The following is a 22,399-nucleotide window of genomic DNA, read 5'->3' as shown; positions in this document are numbered from 1 at the left end:
ACCTTCTCCCTCCCCTTTCCCTTCCTTTCTCTTCCCCTCCCTTTCCTCCCTCTCCCCCCTCTTTCTCTCTCCCTCCCTTCCTTCCTTCTCTCATTCTTCCTTTTACTTTTTAATTGTTTTGATGAGTGTGTGTGTGTTAAATACCTATGTTCATGTATGTAAGTGTAAGTGTGTTCACCCAGATGTGCATGTGTAGAAATCAAAGGTAAACTCATATATTTTCCTCCCTCTTAAACTTTATGTCCATCCTTTGATCTCGCTGAACTTGGAACGCTCATCAGTTAGCTAGACTCTTTTTCCTTAGTTAAGGAAAACCTAACATGATATTGAAGGAACTATTAGTTCCCTTTCTTGTTGCCATGACAAAAGTAACAAAAACAAAATTAAGGCAAGAAAGGTTGATTTTGGGTCACAGTTTCAGCCCATCCTGTGGGGGAAGGCATGGCAGAAGTCCAGGTAGAATTATCATGTGATGGAAGTTGTTCACATCAAGATGAGTAGAGAATCAGAAGCCTACAGAACTTAGGCTAGATTATGGCCCTCAAAACCTTGACCATGGTGACCTACATTTACCAGCTTTGTCATGAGACTCAGACATTCTATAACTTCCAAAAACAATGTCACTAGCTGGGGGCCAAGTACTTATCAAATAAATGATTCCACACTCAAGCCATAAGAGGGGCGATGCTCCTTGAAAGCTATGCATTCATTTCACTGACTCCTGAGCTTACCCACTGGACAGACATCAGTTGCAGACTTCCAATCACATTTCTCAAAGCTTAGCTCTGATTGAGCAACTCCCTGATTTTATAGTTGCCCCCATTTCAGAAAAATCTAGCTTGACATTCTGAGTCATAGTGACCAGAATGAAATCCAACCCTGAGTTCTTTTCATCCTTATCCAAATAGAACACTCCAAGCTTACCCTATAACTTCTTTCTAATTAGTTGACCAGTTAAGGGACACACTCTTTTAGGAAAGAAAGAAAGAGTGAAAGAAAGAAAGGAAGAAAGAAAGGAAGAAAGGAAAGAGGAAGGAAGAAACCTTCACCCAGCAATCAGCCACATGTTCTGTCTAGATTTGACTCCTATTTCCTTTTGTCTTTATTGGATATTTTATTTATTTACATTTCAAATGTTATTCCGCCTTCCCAGTTTCCCCTCTGGAAACCCCATGCCCCCAACCCCTGTCTCAATGAGGGTGCCCCCCACCTCTCCACCATGGCATTCCCCTACACATTGAGCCATCACAGGACCAAGGGCCTCTCCTCCAATTGATGCCAAACAAGGCCATCCTGTGCTACATATGCTCCTGGAGCCATGGGTCCCTCCATGGTTGGTGATTTAGTCCCTGGGAGCTCTGGGGGGATCTGGATGGTTGATATTGTTGTTCTTCCTGTGGGGTTGCAAACCCCTTCAGCTCCTTCAGTCCTTTCTCTAACTCCTCGGTTGGGGTCCCCCTTCTCTCTGTATTTGCCAGGCTCTGTCAGAGCCTCTCAGGAGACAACTGTATCAGGCTCCTGCCAGCAAGCACTTCTTGGCATCCTCAATAGTGTCTGGATTTGATATCTGTATATGGGATGGCTCCCCAGGTGGGGAAGTCTCTGGATGGCCTTTCCTTCAGTCTCTGCTCCACACTTTGTCTCTGTATTTTCTTTAGACAGGAGCAATTCTGGGTCAACAATTTGTGGAGATGAGTGGGCAGTCCCATCCCCCAACCTGGGGGCCTTGCTTAATATCTGGATAAGGTCTGTACACATTCTCCTTCCCCTTTGTTGGGCATCTGAAAATTTCAGCTAATCTCACCCCTTTGGGTTCTGGGAGCCTCTTGCTTTCCTGGCACCTATGACTTGCCGGTGGCTACTCCCAGTTCTCCATCCCCATTGCTACACCCCTCTGTTCGATTTCCTGACCCTCTGTGTATCATCCCCATCTCCTCCCAAACCTGATCCTTCCCTGTTTTTGCCCCTCTCCCTTCTATCTTCCTCCCAAGTCCCTTCCACCCTCTACCTCCTGTTCGTATTTTGTTCCCCCTTCTAAGAAGGACTGAAGCATCCACACTTTGGTCTTACTTCTTCTTGAGCTTCATATGAATTTTGTTATGGTTGTCACAAGACTCCATTCTCTGTGAAGGTGACTCCTCACAATTTGGCACACCGCATTTTATTAATAAATGCCTTTATTGTTACCTTCGACTAATAGGATTCCCAACTCCTTAGTATTTTTATATGTTAACCCATCACAAATACCTTTTTAAAAGGTACTGGAGTATGAATGATACATAGGAAAAATACACAGTATTTTTTGACTGGCACTCAAACAACAACTGTTTAGGACTTTAGATACCTGACCTTGTTATTGGACAAGTCAGAGCACATGACCTGGTGTCAACCTTTATTCACTTGTAATCTAGTGAGAACACGTCATGTGCTGATAACATGATAAGCCCAGTAGTAGATGCAAGGTTAATAGTTAATCTGCTTCTCTTGCGATGAGCAAATTTGGCCTTGAAATACTTTACAAGTTCTCCTTTCAGTGGTATATAACGTTGAAGCCTGACAAATACTTCACCTGCAAATCCCCCTCTAGTCTCACACCAAACCCCTCAACCTAGCAACCAAAGCTTGTATGTGGGACACAGCAGGGACCTTTGCTTTTAGGACCAGGACTACTGTTTGTTCCAATGGTTCCTACGGCCTGATTTTCACTCAATGTTTTTGGCGTCACTCTTTAGTATGTTAGGTGCTAAATGATCTGTCTTACTGTTATCATTGTTATAAATAATAATGGCTGTAATTAATTAATAACTTCTCATGTTGTAATTTAACATTTATAATTACCCACCGAGGGAGTCATTATTAGTCCTTCTTTACAAATGAGGCATCGAGCTCAATGAATTTAAATAGCATCATCCTAGGAGAGCTCTAGATACAGAGGAGACAGTTTTGTAACCATGGTCACTGCAGACTCTGTCTGGAGAGGCAGCCTGGGAAAGCCTGGCCCTTTAGGGAACAGGAGGACACTTCTGGCTAAGGTGGAGGGCATCAAGGCCAGTTGGGCGTGTGGATTCGCATGAGCCTCTGAATTCTACTTTTTGCAATTGCCCCCTAGTTCAGCCTAAAATGACATCAGGAAGTGACGTCATTTTAAATTGTATTATATTTTTCTTGAGCTTCTAATATACCTTATGGTAAGTTCAAATGGAGCAGAACAAATTAGAACTTCCTGGCTTCCAGAGTCATTGTCTGGCTTGAAGTCAGAAGTAGAAGCTTCTGGACTATGGTCTTGAAAGAAAAGTCTCCTTGGCTCCAGTATGAGGAGAAGTTTCACACTTTTTATTGTCTTGCCCTGTGGTTTGTCAGGTGGTTTGATTTTCTTTACAAAGGGGGAAATACCTCATCTACAAGGCACACCACAGTCTAGCAACAGAGAAACTTTCTCAGACTCTACGGGACAAGAAAAGGTGATGCTTCACAGAGTTGAGAAGGGGTGAGAAACTCAAGGGCTGTGTGACTGCTCAGCCATTGATGTGCTTGCTGTGCAAAGAGAAGGACTGAAGTTTGGTCCCAGTTCCCACATAAAAGAGCTGAGGGTGTTAATGGACACTTTAATCCAAGCACTGGGGAGGCAGAGACAGAATCTCAGAGACACTCAAACCAAATCAGGTTAACTGAGAGACAGTGCCTCAAAAGAATGTAAGGCAAAGTATATGGTGTATATGAAGTGTATGCTGGTCTATGATGTTGACCTCTGACTTCTATAAGCATCAATGCGCACAAGCATATACCTCTGAATGTACACAGGCACTCATACTTCTACATACAGAGAAAGGGGAGGGGAGAGAAGGAGAGCAAGAGAGAGTGAAAGAGAGAGAGACAGAGAGACAGAGACAGAGAAAGACATAGACAGAGAGACAGAGACAGAGAGAGACAGAGAGACAGAGACAGAGAGACAGAGAGAGACAGAGACAGAGAGAGAGAGACAGAGACAAAGAGACAGAGACACACAGAGAGAAATAATTAATCAACCTGGACCACAATTTCAAACTTAATTGATTAATTGGTGCCCTATCACGAAAGCAAAGATATGAGACTGAATGGAGAATTAAGAGAAGCGAGGTCATCCTTTGTGTCATCATTTCCTAATCTTCTTTGTTGTTGTTGTTTCTTCCTCTTCTGGGAGAGAGAAGGCGCAGGAAGCAAGCTTTGGGCGCAGCAGGAAGCTGAGGAAACATTCAGGAAATTACCCATGAGTTCACAGCTCTAGAGTTTCAAACAGACAGTTCATTAGGGCGAAGGGCAGGAATGGCTTTTCCGACATTGAGTTTCATTAAGGTCTCTGGTAATTCTGAGCACACCCCTTGTATCAGTTGTCAGTTGTCATGATAAAGACTCTCACAGAGGTGACCTGAGTGGGGAAAGGGGGCCTTGTTTGTTGCTAACAACTCAAGGGTGTGTTTGTTGATTTTAGGAGAGAAGTCATGGTGTCTGGAACACGAGGAAGCTGGTCAAATTGCATGTCCAGACAGGAAGCAAAGCAATGGACACTAGGATTCAGCTCACTGTTCACTTTTTATTTAGTCTAGGACACCAGCCCATGGATAGTGTCGTCTACAGTTAAGATGGGTCTTCCCATGGCAATTAATCTAGATAATTCCTCTCGGGTGCATTCAGAGTTTTGTCTCCTTGATGAATCTAGAACCTGTCAAGCTGCTAGCCAGTATTAGCCATCATTCTTCACTGCAATTCCTAGGTAAATTGTCAGGATATGTGTCGCGCCCACCTCGTCCGGCAAGGAAGACGCAACACGGTTGGATTCTTCTCAACAGCCTTTACTGCAGGACACCTTCATTGTTGATACAGGGAGGCGGCGGCAGCCAGCCCTAAGTGTTACAGCTCCAAGTGTTACAGCTTCAAATGTTACCTCGCTGAGCGGCAAAGCCGCTCGGCTTATATACACAACAGTATGCTAATCTTCTTTCAGGGATTGGTGGGGCACGAGTCACCCCACTGCCATCCCAGCTACTTGTCCTCCAGAGATTGGTGCGGCATGAACTTCCATTTAGCATAGTACCGCCCCAGCCAGACTGATGGCAGGTGCAAAACCCCACGCATGCTCAGTACTGTTGTTAGGAGGGTGCCAGATTCACCTCATTATCATACAGCTGCCACGCCGCTCCCTACAGATATGCCTTAAAAATGTCATACTTCTCTGTTCACTGCATTTGAGCGCTACCATTTGTCTTCTTTATTACTCCAATGTGAAAAACTGACCAGCTCCATCTTTTCTACTACTACTAGATCGTATATCATTCCAGAGTTCTATCTATCTATCTATCTATCTATCTATCTATCTATCTATCTATCTATCTATTATAGATAGGGTCTTAGTTGGGGTTTTATTGCTGTGAACAGAGACCATGACCAAGACAAGTCTTATAATGGACAACATTTTTTTTTTTTATTAACTTGAGTATTTCTTATATACATTTCGAGTGTTATTCCCTTTCCCAGTATCCGGGCAAACATCCCCCTCCCCCCTCCCCTTCCTTATGGGTGTTCCCCTCCCAACCCTTCCCCCATTGCCGCCCTCCCCCCCACAGTCTAGTTCACTGGGGGTTCAGTCTTACCAGGACCCAGGGCTTCCCCTTCCACTGGTGCTCTTACTAGGATATTCATTGCTACCTATGAGGTCAGAGTCCAGGGTCAGTCCATGTATAGTCTTTAGGTAGTGGCTTAGTCCCTGGAAGCTCTGGTTGCTTGGCATTGTTGTACATACGGGGTCTCGAGCCCCTTCAAGCTCTTCCAGTTCTTTCTCTGATTCCTTCAACGGGGGTCCTATTCTCAGTTCAGTGGTTTGCTGCTGGCATTCGCCTCTGTATTTGCTGTATTCTGGCTGTGTCTCTCAGGAGCGATCTACATCCGGCTCCTGTCGGTCTGCACTTCTTTGCTTCATCCATCTTGTCTAATTGGGTGGCTGTATATGTATGGGCCACATGTGGGGCAGGCTCTGAATGGGTGTTCCTTCAGTCTCTGTTTTAATCTTTGCCTCTCCCTTCCCTGCCAAGGGTATTCTTTTTCCTCATTTAAAGAAGGAGTGAAGCATTCACATTTTGATCATCCGTCTTGAGTTTCGTTTGTTCTAGGGATCTAGGGTAATTCAAGCATTTGGGCTAATAGCCACTTATCAATGAGTGCATACCATGTATGTCTTTCTGTGATTGGGTTAGCTCACTCAGGATGATATTTTCCAGTTCCAACCATTTGCCTACGAATTTCATAAACTCGTTGTTTTTGATAGCTGAGTAATATTCCATTGTGTAGATGTACCACATTTTCTGTATCCATTCCTCTGTTGAAGGGCATCTGGGTTCTTTCCAGTTTCTGGCTATTATAAATAAGGCTGCTATGAACATAGTGGAGCACGTGTCTCTTTTATATGTTGGGGCATCTTTTGGGTATATGCCCAAGAGAGGTATAGCTGGATCCTCAGGCAGTTCAATGTCCAATTTTCTGAGGAACCTCCAGACTGATTTCCAGAATGGTTTTACCAGAATGGACAACATTTAACTGGAATTGGGGTACAGGTTCAGAGATTCAGTCTATCACCATCATCATGGTGGGAGCAGGGCAGCATCCAGGCAGGCATGGTGCGGGCAGAGCTGAGAGTTCTACATCTTCATCTGAAGGATGCTAGGAGAAGACTGGCTTCCAGGCAGCTAGGGTGAGGGTCTTAAGCCATGCCCACAGGGCCACACCTACTCCAACAAGGCCACATCTTCTAATCTTGCTGCTCCCTGGGCCGAGCGCATACAAACCATCACCTTAACTATCTATCTATCTATCTATCTATCTATCTATCTATCTATCTATCTATCTAATCTCCCTGAATATATCTCTATATATTCCTGTATCTCTATTCTATTTTGGACTGACCTTGCATGAAGTCAAGAATGACTTTAAACTTTTTATCATCTTGGCTCAAACACTGAGATGCTGGGATTACAGTCATGTGCCACCAGGACTTCAAGACCCAAGTAGGGGCTGTGTCTTCTAGTCCTGTCTTCCACCCCTCTCCAGTCCTCAAGGTGAGGGATGCTCCACCTTTTACCTTAGCAAATTTATTTCCATTGCAAGTCAAGATGTTTTTTTTCCCTACAGTTTAAAGGGAAATGCCCATTTTCACAAGGGATGAAGTTTCCAGAATAATGTAGATACTCAGTATTTTCATTCTGATTTCCTTAACTGATATTACAGTAACATTATAAAATAATATAGTAACATAAACACCAAAATAATTTAGAAATATCAACTCATTGTTAGTCATTAGGATTTTTTGGGATGGTGGGAGGCTTTAAGACAGGGTCTCACTGTATAGCTCTGACTGTTTTGGAACTCACTACATAGACAAAGCTGGCTGCATCCTCACAGAAATCCAACCGCCAGAAATCCAATCCGGACCACTGAGATTACAGGCTTGCCCTACCATGCCTATGCAAGCCTATAGCATCTAATTTTTCTGACAATCAGTTGTTTGTAATGCTTATCAGTTATTTAAATTATGTCTACAGATATTCACCAAAGTCTTTTAAACTAGGCTTCCATTTAACAGGTGGGTCAGCTACAACATGGTAGGATCAAAATAATTTTCATGCATTTCGCTTGTATGTGACAAAAACGTGATTGAGATCCTCTAGATCCCTGGTGATATGCATACAAGCCTTGATTTTTAAAATATGAATAGCTCAAAAAATATGTTCCTTTTTTAAAAATCAATCATAGCAGAAAAGAACACAAGTTTGGTTTTTTTTCTTGTTGTTTTGTTTTGTTTTGTTTTTAATATAGGATTCCCACTAATGACTCCCAATTACTCATGAGGCCTTGGCCAGAGTGGGCTTCCGAGGAACACCAGTCCAGCCATAGCAAATTGGTTTCAGTTCCTCTGTGTGGTAGTTCTGACCTGAGCAGCAAGGTCCCCTGCTGAGCTCTGTTGAAAAAGACTGAAGTCACTGCTTGATCAGCAGGAAAAAGTCCTTGCATTAGACATATCTGCTCTGACCTCATCGGAATGACTTGAACAAGCAATCTATCTTTAAAAAGCCATGAGACATTAAAACTTGAACATGGAATATTTGATGATGTTAGGAAGTTGCTGACTTTTCAGATGTGATAATGGAATCGGGAGCTTTCTTTTTTGAAAACTTTGTTTCAGAGAAAACACTCAGAAACATTTGCGGGTGGAGCACGCTGATGTTGCCAATTTGTTTCCAAACAACTATTGAGTAGGTGTTTAAGTGCAAGGGAGATACCGGGGCTAGGAGAAGAGTCCATGCAGTTGCACAGAAAACAAAATTGGTTACACTTTGATTTGTTTTCAGGCTCGGGGAATGAGTAATTGTCAAACAGAAATCTTTTATCTAGTACAAAAGTAACTTTTCAAAGTACAACTTTTTTTTTGATTCATAGGTATTTTTATCAAGTTTAGAAGTGGTAGGGTAAGGATGTGGTGGCTTGTAGGCTAAGGGCTAGCTCTGTGCTACTCTTTTTCCTCATTGTAAGTGATGAAACAGGCTCCGAGGGGAAAGGGGCTCGCTCAAAACCACATTGTCACAGAATAAAATGGTTCATTAGTGTGTGGGCTCTGAGCTTATCACTCTCCTTACTACAGTGACCCCATTCCTAAAGGTGTGTGTGTGTGTGTGTGTGTGTGTGTGTGTGTGTGTGTGTGTGGTGTGTTTGTGTGTGTGTGCACTCGGGCGCGGGAACACATTTGTGCCACTGTATCATAGCTGTGAATAACTGTTCTTCTTTTCATGGCTAAGATACAGGACATATAACTGTAGTAAGGATCTTGCTTAAGGGGGTTTTAATATTTGCTACCACAGCATAAAACATAGCATCTGAGAGACTACTGTTGACCTCTAAGTATTCTGTTTCTTACTTGGATGGGGATCCAACTAATGAAGAGAATTGAATAACCAAATCTAGAACTTGAATAAAAGAAGAGAAAATCAAATTCGTCATTATGTCCCAATAACTAAGAAACCACTTCTGGAAGTGAAGAATAAGACTGTTTTGTAGATAATGGCAAATTCCAGCTTTCATGCCTTTAAATCATCAATTTTATTCTATTTTCCCCTCCAACAGGTAACCTTACTATAAAATAGTTTTGCTTTGTTCCATTTATTTTGTTTTTTCTCTAAATGCCCCATAGGCTTGCCTACAGGCTAATCTGATGGGAACATCCCCCTCTCTAAAATTTATTATACACACACACACACACACACACACACACACACACTGTCATCAGACACACCAGAAAGGGCATCGGATCCCATTACAGATGGCTGTAAGCCACCATGTCGTTGCTGGGAATTGAATTCAGGACCTCTGGGAGAGAAGTCAGTGCTCTTAACTGCTGAGCCATCTCTCCAGCCCCAAGGTTTATTTTTTGAGATCTATAAAATGGAATGCATATACCTACTTCCAGGGCAACTCTTGAATGTGAAGATGAAATAATATGGAGAAACAAATACTTCGAAAATGGTAACGCTACACTGAAAGTGTGGTAGGTTCCCAAAGCAGCAAATGAATGGTAAATAGTTAAGCTTACATCAAAATTGTTTTTGAAAGTTCTTCCGGGCTACACATGATAGTTTATAAACCAATAGACACTGGTTTATCGAATCTAATGTAAATCCTGCTTTGTCAGAGCTACAAAATGGCCACTAATGCTCTACCAATAATTAAACAAAGCAGAAAGGTTGTTGAACGCCTTGAATTTCATCCAAAGGAAAGACCATGATCTCTTTTAAAATCTGAATTCAGAAATGACCTTACTACACTCTATTTATACATAGATCAACATCAGGGAGACATGTGTGACTCTAAGCCTCTTTCTGATATTTCGATCTGTTTTGAATATCTGACCTGCATTTCTGAAAGACTATTCACACTTTTGAGGTTGGATGAATGTATTTTTCCCATATGAGATGGCCAAGACCTTATGAGGAAAAGAGAAGCTGACGACCACAAAGTGATAAGCTTGGGTGTCAAGTTGACGGATGTGTTGTAGTTAAGTTATCAGTAACTTGATAAGATTTAGAGTCACCTAGGAGTGAAGTCGCAAGGATGGCTGCAGAGATCATCCTGATTCGGTTAACTGAGGTAGGAAAGACCCATCCTAAAATAGGCAGCTGCACTCTGGGCTTGAATCCAGGACTCCATCAAAAGGAGAAAACTTGACATACACATTCAATGCTCTGTTGGGTTTTTACAGACCAGGTACTTCAAGCTTCTGACTTTTAGGCTTCCCCACCAGGAAGGGCAATACCTCAGACTGGGAGTCAAAAATCAGGAATAAACCCTTCCTCCTTTCCTTAAGTTTCTTTTGTCAGGGTATTTTCTCACAGCAGCGGGAAAAGTAAGAGAGACTCACAGATGACCCATAATATAAATTTTAGCTTCAATGTTTTATTGACCAAACTACTATTTTCTTAAAAAACTGTTAGTCTAAAGAAAGGACCGTATGGAGTGGCATACATACATACGTATGTGCGTATGTACAGTATGTACATACATATATACATACATACATACATACATACGTGTGTTTTATATTTGTATTAGAGAAACAGAGAGACAGAAGAGAGACAGAGAGACAGAGAGGAACAGCTATGTACATAGATCATAGACAATCTGGTGAAGTTGGGTCATAGGGGTCAAGTTCAGATCATCAGGTTTGCTAAAGCATTTTTATGTCTGAGCAACCTCCATGGGCACCTACCCCTAAAGTTACCTGCCCCTGAAGTCTTGTACTATAAGCTCAGAGCCCCAAGGCAGGCCTCACACTAATGTCAAACCATTGGCATAGTATGATTCCTTGGAGGACCAAGGAGATCAACCTCCTGATTACTGTCTTCATCTCTGTTTCCTTTAGACATTTACTCTCTCCTTTGCTGTTCATACCTTCATCAGCTCTCTTGGTGGGAGCACCAAATCAGCATATGCCTGTGTCCACTTTTGAGTATGTCCTTTCATTTCCTGGCATGGAGTTTGAATTTGTCTTTCAAATAAGTATTAGGAGCTGTCTCTCCTCAAACATACCTTTTCCACTTCCTAGCCAAAATCACCCTGGAAGGACTTCAACCTACAGAAACTTTAGAAGTGGTAGCATTGAGGGGTGGGCTGTCATGAACTACCATTTTTAGTCTTAAATGCCAAATCTCGTGCTCCACGGACTGCCTCATTAGTTATTAAAGAGGCAGCATATTTGTTCAAAATTTATGATTGTTGATTTGCCCCATCACCGTATGAAATATTAACATAGCATTTGTACTTGCAACCATTTGCAGACATTATATCGTACATTTGCATATTCATGAGCACTCATAAATGTTTAAGGAGACAGTGCAGAAAGCACGGGAGCTGTCAGCCAGCCAGTAAAAAGGCATATTTACAGCGTTAATAAGTATTTGAGTTTATAGGCCCCAACGATGAGCAACAAATTAAGAGAAACTCTGGTTTGCCTATTGTAGAAAGCTAGGGATTTCGCTAATCGTTTTTCTTAAAGCTTTGGAAACTTGGATTCATTTCGTAGATGCGGAATGACTGCTTAGTGTTTAGTCACAAAATGTATGGCCACAATGCCAACGCCTTGATCTGAGCATCAAGCTTTAAGAGGTTCTCACGTTCGACTTCCCTTCTGTTAGTGTGGGAAAAGCAACCGTCTTTTCTCATGCTCAACCCAAGCTATTGTAGTTCTATTAAGAAACTGGAGAGATGAGATGTCCGCCTGTCACTATACAAGCCAATATATTTATTGGACTAAGTTTGCCAATTTAAAGCAAGGAGCATAGTATGAGGGAAAGACTCAAAATATCCAACTCACAGGCTGGTTTCTGACTTACCAATAATATTTACAAATGGCCATTAACATCCACCCTATACCATTGCAAGACACCTCACCCCCTGTGGTACTCTCGAGGTCCATGGTGAAAGTCATATAAACTTGGGATTTTATGAGCTGAAGGGGACACTCAGTTAGCAAGTGAACTAACTGTAAGTGCTGTTGTGACTCTCTCATCGTTAAACTGGTTGGTGAGCATCCTGCTGGCATCCCCAGAGGAAACTTATAGCAGGTATCCTTTTGCCCCATTCCTTCTTGAACTCAGTCCTCTCAGGTGACTTAGCTACACATCCGTCTTTGATGCGCCCTTCATAGCTGAGACAGGAAGTTATTTTCCTTTGGGATTCGGCTCAGGCAACTTGTTCAGAAGGCCACAGTAATGGGTCCGATGCTCCGAAATCTCAGAAGCACCATCACCCTGCGTGCATGTCCTTCCACAAGGCATGCTGGACTTTCCAAGTACTTTTGAAGGAGTGCAGAGCCATGAGATGCTTTAGGACACTCACTTCATCAATGTTTCATTACCAGCCCTTGCACTCTGCTGTCTAGATCCATGGAAACAGGGTGGATTGCTCCAGTATCTTCTTGGAGACTCACAAAACAAACAGAAGGAATGCCCTGTCCTCCCAGAAGTGGTGTGATTTCCACTGGGGGATATGAGGAGACACAGAAGAGGCTCCGGCATATTTGTTTTTCAGCCTCTGTTTCTCTCTCAGGCCTTCATCCAAATCATGGTGGACCAAAAGCAATGGAAGTTTTTCTTCCTGTGCTTGTGAGCTTCCGCTGTCCACTTGACGCAGCCTACAGTGATCTCAGGGAGTCTCAGCTGAGGGATTGCCCAGATCAGATTGGCCTGTGCCTGGGTCTGTGTGCAATGTCTTAGTGATGACTCATGTTTGAGGGCCTGGCCTGCTGTGGATGGGACCAACCCTAGACAGCCAGTCCTGGGCTGTGTAAGGAAACAAACTGAGCTGGAACCTATGAGTAAGTCGAGAGTAAGGCAGGAAGAAGCATTCCTTCTTGGCTCCTGCTTCCATTATCATGCCTCAGTTCCTTCCTTGATCTCCCTCAGTGACAGACTGTCACCTAAGAATATAAGATGAAATGAACCTCTCCGTCCCCATGTTGCTGTGGGTAGAAAATTTTAATCATAGTAACAGAAACTAACTAGTACACTCCCCCCCCCACTCCTTTTGCAACAAAATGTCTTACAACATGATCCACTTTTACAGATATATACCTATTGGGCCCCTTTGTTTGGGGTCATGATGGCAAAAGGAGTCGCAGAGAAAAACCACACTGATTTTCTAAAGAAATCATCCAACCTTCTGTGCAAGTAGCCTTTGATAAATCAAAGACAAGGCTTATTCCTAACACACACACACACACACACACACACACACACACACACAAGTATTCCCATTCAACCCTTTCACAATAGCTAGTTGTCAGCTTGACACAACTGAGAAAATTCCTCTCTAAGGCTGACCTGAAGGCAAATTTATGAGTGCATTTTCTTGACTAATGATTGATGTAAAGGGGCCTAGCCCACTGTGCTTGGTGCCATGCTTAGGCAGGTGGTCCTGGTTGTAGCAGAAAGCAAACTGAAAAAGCAGAAAGAGCAAGGTAGTAAGTAGTAGTAATTTCCAATGGTCTGTGTGTTAGTTCTTGTCTTCAGGCTCCTGCCCTGAGTCCCCTTAGTGACGACTTGTAATGTGTAAGTTGAAAATAAACCCTTTTCGCCCGAAGTTGCATTTGGTCGTGATCATGATGTGTATCACCGCGGTAATAAAAAGCAAACTAAGACAACACTTATTTCATTTCTAACCAGAATAAATTAATCTCTTAATTCAGCATGATTAATGATTCCCATATAAGCCTAGTAATTCAGAAGACAGAAAAAATGATTTTAAAATGTTTAGATTCTACTTTTCAAGAAAAAAGCATAGTGGAGAAACAGATTCAAGATAAATTAGGTTACTACAAGGCTCTCCTGATCTTGAGTCACAGGGCTGTGGGATGGGTGGCTTCTCTTTAGGGAGGAATGTGATGTGTGGGAGATGGGAAGCTAACTAGGGAGCTACTGTGGCAAGCTGGGTGGACGAGGCATGAACTGGAACACTAGCTGCCAGCAATGGAGAAGCTGTTGTGTTCCAAAGATATTGTAAAAGTAGGACAAACAGGACCTGGGCACTCAGTCTAAGAAAGTCAAAACTAGTTCAGTGTTGGAACTTGCCCAAGGTAAGTAATATCCAAATGGAGTCAATGGCTGGAGGTGCAGTTTAAGGGTGGAAATCAGCATTCTGTTGAGGACGTATTTAGAGTGCAAGTTGCAAAATTGTCAGCTGGGAAGAATTCTGAGGGTGGAGAACAAGTTCAGGTCAGATATGCAAATACACGCTATGCAAATACAAGCTATGCAAATATAGTTAAAGCCATTGTCCTGGGCAAGATCACCTAGGGAGAATTTTAGAGGGAAGAAAATAGGGGCAGATATGGATCATGGAGTGTCTTACTAGTAATTGTTTCCAGAAGAATCTAGCAAAGGAGATAACATAATATTAGGAACGAGAAGATTGTGAGGTGAATACTGAGGTAAAACTGTTGTCCAGGAGAGAGTATGTGTAATGCAGGTAATCAGTGGTGTAGAGGAACAAAGAGAATTGGCCTCTAGCCTTGAAATGGGAGAGCCACCATTGCCTGGTGCTACTGGTGTCCATAGGCTCTGGACAAGACAGATCGAAGGAGAACAGGGGTGAAATTTTACAAGTAAGTAGATTTTGACAGAGACAATCTTGAGATCCATTCTTGGACCTCACAAAATGGGTCCTGGGTAAGGAGAGAAGGAAATGAAGAAAGCACCATCTCTTCCTGCTTAAGGGCCTTTCTTGAGCAGCCTGGAAGGAGCACAATCCCCAGGGTTCCTGAGGCAGGAAGACATGAGCTCTGTCTCTCACTCAGCACAACTGATGGGCTGAACACTCTGTAAAATGGAAGGCTGCCGCACCCCACCGTTTGATTTCAGAAGTGTTTCAGAGCGTTTAAGAAGCACAGTCAATGGCCTTGGACGCAGAACACCTGTGGGGATCTAATGGCCTTATAAACAAGGAACAACTGTGGGGGAAACTAATGGGGAGAGGCCTAGTCTGGTAAAAGGGGAACCCCAGACTGGCTTTTTAAATTATGTAGCTAATAAGACTCCTGTCTGTCTAGCCACATGTTTTAAGGAGATCCTGAGGACTTAAAGCCATTGGCTCATACTTCCTCCTTGTTTTAAGGTAGGGAGTCAGACTCCTAGAGCTCTAGTTTAAATACAAATAAAATCAAATGAGACACTAAGGCTCCTCAACTTTGGGAACATTTTGGAGGTGCTGCCTAGACAACATGATGAGTTTTAAGACAGTGAGGAATCCAGTTTACAAATATAAAGAAGAAAAATGGTGGACAGTGGGAGAAGACTGAGAGCCGGCATTGTTCTCCACAAGTTCATGTGCAGGAACACACAGGAGTACATACATACACAAAACAGAAAGGCAAAAACAGAGAAGATAGAGATATGTTTGATCTCTGTAAATTACTCTATAAGTCATATTCATAAACAAGGATGGTCATTATGTCTACATTGATGCATTTAGTGATTATGTCTACTGTAGGTATATTTAGAAAAAAGGAGAAAAAGGTAAATTTTCAGTGATAAATAATTTGGCTTTGTTGGTTTTCATTATTGGCTTCCATAAAGATTAAATATTATGATTACTTATGAGGTAAGCATTTAGTTTCTACTTTAATCATAAGGCAAGCTTTTGTGGTAGCCAGTCAGGACTTCCAGGTCAGTCTGACCCCAACCACATCCTGTCTTATGACAAAGACCTTGGGGCTTAATACTGCAGGCAGCATCTATCTGTTACTTGAAATAAAGTCTAAAACTAGTTCTAAATCTTCTTTAAACAGCACTACTTGGAAATATTTAGGAAGATTTTTTTCATATTACATTTCCTTTTATCATTGGCTCCCATGTGTCATAATTCTCTGTATGATCACCAAGGTGACGCACCAGTGTACAGTGTCAGCTTTGGGAACCTGTGGCAAAGACATACTTGCCTCCTTGTTATTGATCACAGCTTTGGTTCCACTGGAACTCTCTAGATTTCGTCTTTTTCTCCTCTATTAGGAACAAAAGGAAAAAATAAGATACATTTTTAGTGAAAAATAATTGCTAATTTGGCTTTTGAGAAAGTAATTTCCATTATTGGTTTTATAAAGATTTACAAAATTTACAAATTTTAAAATTTATACAATTTATTTAAAATGATTTTACTTTGATGCTCCCTTTCCCAGGATTATTGGGTACTTGTTTTTTCCACTTCCAGAGGAAAATTGAAAGGAAAAAAAACACTCAAATAAAGGGAACTCAAAAGAAAAATTCCAAATGTCTTAGTGTCTTGACAAGACAGATGTTTTTGCAACAAGAAATTCCCATCACCCTTTGAATCATTTTTCTTATAAACCATCTTAGAAGCTGGTCCCTCCCCCCACAAAGAAATGTCACCACCCTTGGCATGGACAGGACATAGCAAGGTCTAAACCCTTATGCTATCCGGTAGCCATGGATTTACCGTTCCTGACAGTAAAGAAACCGAATCATGGGTTTCCCCCACTCTCTCAATTAGTACTCATCCATTCTACAGACAAAAGCCTTTTACGTGGTTAGCAATTTGTAAAGCATAACTTGGACTCATAAATGGATATTTATTTTTATATAGTCTTGGCAAATTGAGGCTGTTACTTTACAGCGGTGATTAAAATTTGAAAGGTATTAAGGCAAGGAGAAGATAATAAAGGGTCGTTATTTACAATAGCCATATTTACACTGAAGTGCTAAGTTCATTTTAATAAATATTAATTTGTACTTATGAATAGTCATTCATAGACAAGACAATAAAAAACTTTTGCTTCTGCTTACTAAGTTTTCTGCAATGAGTACAAATGAAATCTTCACTCCATTCCCTGTGTGTACTTTGAGTTTGCTACATTTTATCGGTGTAGTCAACTTTCCTGTTTCTTAGACCTGGCTTCTTTAGAATAAGTGACTTTATAGATTTGGCTCGAACTTAGCTACAAATGGAGCAGAATTACACCAATAACCCAAGAAAGAAAAGAAAATGCGAGTGCATTTTATCAGTATATTCCAGTCACAGATGAAAACCATGGCGGTTGGCAATTTCTTTTGTGTAGCGACCACTCGCAGGCCCCCAAACAGAAGGCAGTTAATAGCAGAGTCTAAGTCACTTCATTTACCTTGGGTGACACTTTTATTTTCCAATTTAACAAGATTTTTTTTTCCTGCTTGATTATTTTGAATAGCCTTAACTGATGACAAAGGGAAAATTTTCCTCAAGCCAAACATATTATGTGGCTACACATTTTCACTCTTCTGCCATATTCTAGCTTAAGACAATACATATCCTAAGGTGAACCCAAAGAGTAATATTGTCAAAGTAGATTTGATGTGATAAACGTGGCTTGCTGATTCAAATTAAGGGGAAAATCAAATCTGCATTGAGACAAGACATCTACTGTCTTATTCAGTCAAGGATGTGTGGATTGATCCCAAATTCTGTACCAGGGTAGTTGTTTGATGATACAAGTCTATGTAAAGTGCTATGGGCAGAATAAACGACTGCAAGGTTCTAAGACTTCTCTTGGACGCAGCTGAGAGGAGGACCAAGCTATAGGCATCTCCTGAAGTGCTTCATAGGCAGTGTCCAAGAATGTTGTCTGTGAAGAGTCGACGCTAAAAATCGAGAGGCTAAGAAGAAAATTTCCTCTAATAGGAAATGAGTAGAATCAGGGGAGCGTCCATGAACTTGATGAACATTATTGTTTTAGCAACTATAAGACATGGCCACTAAAATGCAAATTAATTTGTTCATTTATGTTAGTCACATAGCTAAATACTGACACAGGACTTTAAATTATCCTCCTTCCAACAGATATTATAAATATAGCTTTACTGTGAGGCACGAAATAAGATTTATTTCTTCTATAGCCCCATTTATGCAGAAGACCAGTGGTTCTCAATTTTCCTAATGCTATGACTCTTTAATACAGTTCCTCATGTTATAGTGACCCCTAACCATAAAATTATTTCATTGCTGCCTCGCAACTGTAATTTTGCTACTGTTATGAATCATAATGTACCTATTTGATATGTGGGGTATCTGATATGCGATCCCTGTGGTGTTGTGACCCACAGGTTAAGAGCTACTGTACTAGACTGTGGGTCTCAGTGAGTCACGATTCCCAGTTTGTAGCAGGAGTGGCAGGGCCACCTCTATGTATCCACGGGGGCGTGCAGCCGCAAAAACATCCGCTACAGAAGAACCTAATTGAGGACTGCCTGAGTGACCAAGGATATCTGGTACAGACAATGTCAGCCAATCAGGAACTGTTCTTTAGAAGAGACGTTTTCTTGGGACCAATGGGAGTGCAGGTGGAGGGTATTAAAGGAGCTTGCGGCGGTGTTCAGATGAGCTTGCTTTTTCCCTGCTCCCGGAGTCTGCATCTTTGAGTCTGCACCACCTCACCTCCAACCCCCAAGGGCAGGTCGAATGGGGTGGCCAGGGCACAAGCAACGCCAGTTGTCCTTCTGCTGTGCCCCCCTCCAGTACTGGCTCTGAGTTGAATCAGTGGTATAGAAACAAACAAATGCTTGTGGAAGGTTACTGACTCCTCACTCATAACAGCTAGCTCTTTACCTGAGCTCACCTTTGGAATCTAGCAGCCCAGCAAAGAGACACAAAGTAACCCGGGAGAAGAAAAAGGACAGAGAGAGGGACCGGGGTGGGCACCAAATTCCTCCAGTTATCTACTCCAACCTCCTCGCCTTATGATGGTAAGATCTGTTAAGAATATTTCATCCCCAGAAACCTTTTGAGCTCAATTGTAAGAGAGATCTCGTGTGAGGTGGGAAGAAAAAACACCTTTCTGAGCCCAGTCCACAGATTCCTGACGAAAGGTTGTTTGTTTTAATTTGTAATTTGGGGGTTTGACTGCTACTTTGTAACAGGTATTGTAACATCAAAGGGCCTTAAAGGAAAGGAAGAAAGATAGGAAGGGAAAAAGGAGAAGGGAATGGATAAAAAAATAGCCTCAAATTTTAGTTCTGTGCATCTAGTTTACACCAACCAAACAACTAAGTGACACTTAGGTCTTTCAGCTAGCAATAATTTCCATGGTTTATATATAATTATTAAAATTAATTATATTGTCACTCTCTAGTACGCGTCTTCAAAGATAGTAAGCTCCAGAATCAGCCTCCTGGAGGAAATTTCAGCCACTCTGATGATCAACTGTGAACTTTGTGTGCAGCTTGGTGAAAAAAAAAATCACATTTAGAATCAACCACAAGGCTGTCGGACATAACTCTTGCATCTCAAAGCCCATATTAACCGAAAATTGCACTGCCAGAATTATAAGCTGCCATCTGCAAAGGGTTCTAGGCGTCCACTGTCATCTAACACCTGCCTCTCTGGTTAAGGGCACCGACCTTTGGGAATTTTAAGGGAGGACGCTTTTAAAATGTGTTTCTCTTTAGTTATTTTAACATCGGCCTTTATGTCGTCTTCTGATAGCCAATCCTAAATCACGCAGTGAACTCTCGCGATTTATCCACATTGAGATTAATCAAGAGCCTAGGAAGGGGCATTGGAAATAGCTTATAAAGTGTGGGGGATGGTAAAGTAAGAAGCAAACATCCGAAAGACGGCTCTCGGCTTCACGACACATCCTCTTCCTTCTCTCTTTAACAGAGAACTTAATGATGCCGCCTGCCTCTGTTTCTCAGGGGATTCTGGGAGTCTAATGAGGCCAAATTTTCTTACCTGCAGCTTGAAGATTAAGGATTTAGAGGCTTCTTCAGAGGCCCTATTGCAAGTTACCATTAGTCTGAGGGCAGGAACCGCTGTTCTGAAGAGAGTTTGGGCAATCCTGTTGCGTGCATGCCGGTTGCTTACCCGTGGAGGGGAAGTGTGTTACGGAAATCTCTAGGGACTGGCAGAAATCTGAGGGGGAAAAAAAGTTGTAAATTATGAACTCTTACAGCTAGTTGGACAGCTATATAGAAAATTCATTAGAAGACCTGTTTCAAATGGAATCTAAATGAACCAAGCTTTTCTGAAAATATGTATTTGAAAATTTAGCTGTATTTTTTAAAAAGAAAAAAAAAGGAACGTTTCGTTTTCTAAGAGGTGATGTTGCTATGTTTTCCCAGGCTGATCACAAACTCAGAGGCTCATGTAAACCCTTAGCTTAGACCCCTAAGTACTGGGACTACAGGGTAGTACCATGATACTTGACAGCCCTAGCTTTAAAAAAAAATCTTCGCTTTAAAATACATAGGATGTGTTAGTTTACTATTGTTGCTGTAACAAAAACATCATAAACCATGTCTTGAAGCAATATGATTTACTGTTATGTTCTAGAAAGGAGATGTCTACACTGAGTTTTGCAGAGCTAAAAAAGTATAGACAGGACTGGTTCCTTTAGGATACTCCAGAAGAAATCCACACGTTGCTACCACCAACTCCCAAAGCAGTCAGCATTCTGGGTTTGTGGCTACAGAAGTCCCACCTGTCTCCTGTCATGATATGCCCTTGTCTTCTGACCCTGATGCCTCTTGTATATCTTTCCTGAGAATCTTTGTGATGCACTCTACTTGCCCAGAACATAATTTTTTCCAAGCTCCCTAATCGTATTATGAAGTCCCACTTGTTACATGAAAGAACCACAAAAGGTTTGAGGCATAAGGTTGTAGATACCTTTGGGGGCTATTATTTATGTTATCCGACTTTATCACACAAATCAACTCTTTCTTAGCAGGTACTGTTTATAATTTCTTTTAATTAAATCATTCAAAGATTCTGCTTTATAAATTAATTAATAAACCCGAAACCATAAAGGGTTTTGTCATGCAAGAATTTTTCAGTGCCCAGGATTATTGCCGTGACTAGTGATATTTTTATTATGGGGCATTCAAGATGCAAAGCTCACTTAGCTTGGATTTACCCAGGAGGAAGCTCCCTCCAGTCTAATGTCAGGGACAGCTTCGGAGGAGAGCAATTCAAGGAGGGGAGCTGCCATCCAATGAAAAGGGAGATTCGGGACGTAGAAAGTAGAACTCAGTACAGAGATCTATTCCTCCATAATCCCCCAACCACTTTGCAATTTGTTTTTTAAGCTAATTTTAGTTTGCATTTTATTTTTCCTTTTTCTATGTCTTTTTAAAAATGCATCATATACTCCTCCTGCTCACCTTTAAATTCACAGCCTTTTTTTAACTTACTAATTGTTATTGCATGTGTATTAGTACATACACACACAGACAGACACACACACACAGACACACAGACACAGACACACACAGGTAGACACACAGACAGACACAGACACACACAGACAGACACACACACAGACATACACACGTATGTATAACCGATTGAATAGGATATCATGCTACCTGTAAGTGTGTTTTCAGGGCTGATCATTTGGTGCTGGACAACCAATTGGTGGAATCTTCCCTGAGCAGGAACACCTCTCCTATTCCCAGCTTTCCTCAGTTACCCATAGTCCTTTGCATAGGGCCAAGGCCTCATAGGCTTGTCTCTGTCCGGTTTGGTGTGTCCACTGGTGTCACCCTTGGTCACCTCACATTTGAGCAGCCTATCTGTGAGACTTTATACGTATAGCTTCTAATATTACTAGGAGAGACAATCTCCCAGCAAAATCCCTAAAACCCTGGTTCTTAAAATCTTTCTTCCTCCTCCTTTACAAAGTTCACTGAGCCTCATGTACAGGAATGTTTTGAAGATGTGTTTACTATAATCGTTTCCCTCAGCTGTAAAGAGAAGTTTTCTTGATGAGGGATGAAAAACTACACTTATCTGTGGGTACAAGGACAAATGTTTATAGATTTTTGTCAGGGATTATGTTAGTAAGTTAGTGACTGTAGATTCTCCTCCGATAATCACGACTTCCACAGAACTGCAGACTTAGCTAGATTCCCAGTACCAGGCATGGTTTCCCTCCTGCTTAGCAAGTCTTGAGTCCAATTAGAGATCATTGGTTGTCGATTGATGATTACCATAAAGGGTGGTGCCACTGTTGCAGCCTCAGGGTTACTGTGCCATACTGCTGTGGTCCATAAACATCAGTGCTAGGTAGGCGGAGGCCTATTCTTTTAAATACCTTCCTAGTTTCACTGAAGTACTTAACAAGATAGGTTGTGTCAAAGACAATCACAAGATTTTATGCAGAAGCCAAGCTGGTGACTTTGATGATAAGAAAACTCAGTTATGGAGAAGCAAGGAGAATTTCTGAGGGTCCCTCTGTTGGCTGAGCCAAGGTCTTCTGCCACACTGTATCTTGTCTTTACACCCATCATGGAGAAGTATCCTTGCCTCCTCTAGAGGTAGTGCTTCCCAGAACCCCAGTGAA

The 22,399-nt window shown here is 41.8% G+C and overlaps 1 long non-coding RNA gene across 2 annotated transcripts in view; it reads right to left on the bottom strand.

The window, feature by feature from the left end:
• Window positions 1-19,932, bottom strand: part of LOC108348808 (uncharacterized) — a 36,914-nt gene extending 16,982 nt beyond the window's left edge. The window contains exons 1-3 of one of the 2 annotated variants that reach the window (XR_015642632.1): window positions 19,789-19,932; window positions 16,007-16,069; window positions 3,313-4,220 (exon numbers count right to left, since the gene is read on the bottom strand). This is a non-coding gene — a long non-coding RNA (uncharacterized LOC108348808). Of the gene's footprint in view, window positions 1-3,312; window positions 4,221-16,006; window positions 16,070-19,788 lie in introns of those variants that run through there. The other variant, XR_015642633.1, reaches the window with a different exon arrangement.
• Window positions 19,933-22,399: the final 2,467 nt, after the last annotated feature.

Source organism: Rattus norvegicus, chromosome 18 (assembly GCF_021556685.1).
Source record: "Rattus norvegicus strain SHRSP/BbbUtx chromosome 18, alternate assembly SHRSP_T2T, whole genome shotgun sequence".
Classification (NCBI taxonomy): domain Eukaryota; kingdom Metazoa; phylum Chordata; class Mammalia; order Rodentia; family Muridae; genus Rattus; species Rattus norvegicus.
Note: the sequence above shows the minus strand (reverse complement) of the source record. Positions and strands in the feature narration are given on the sequence as shown.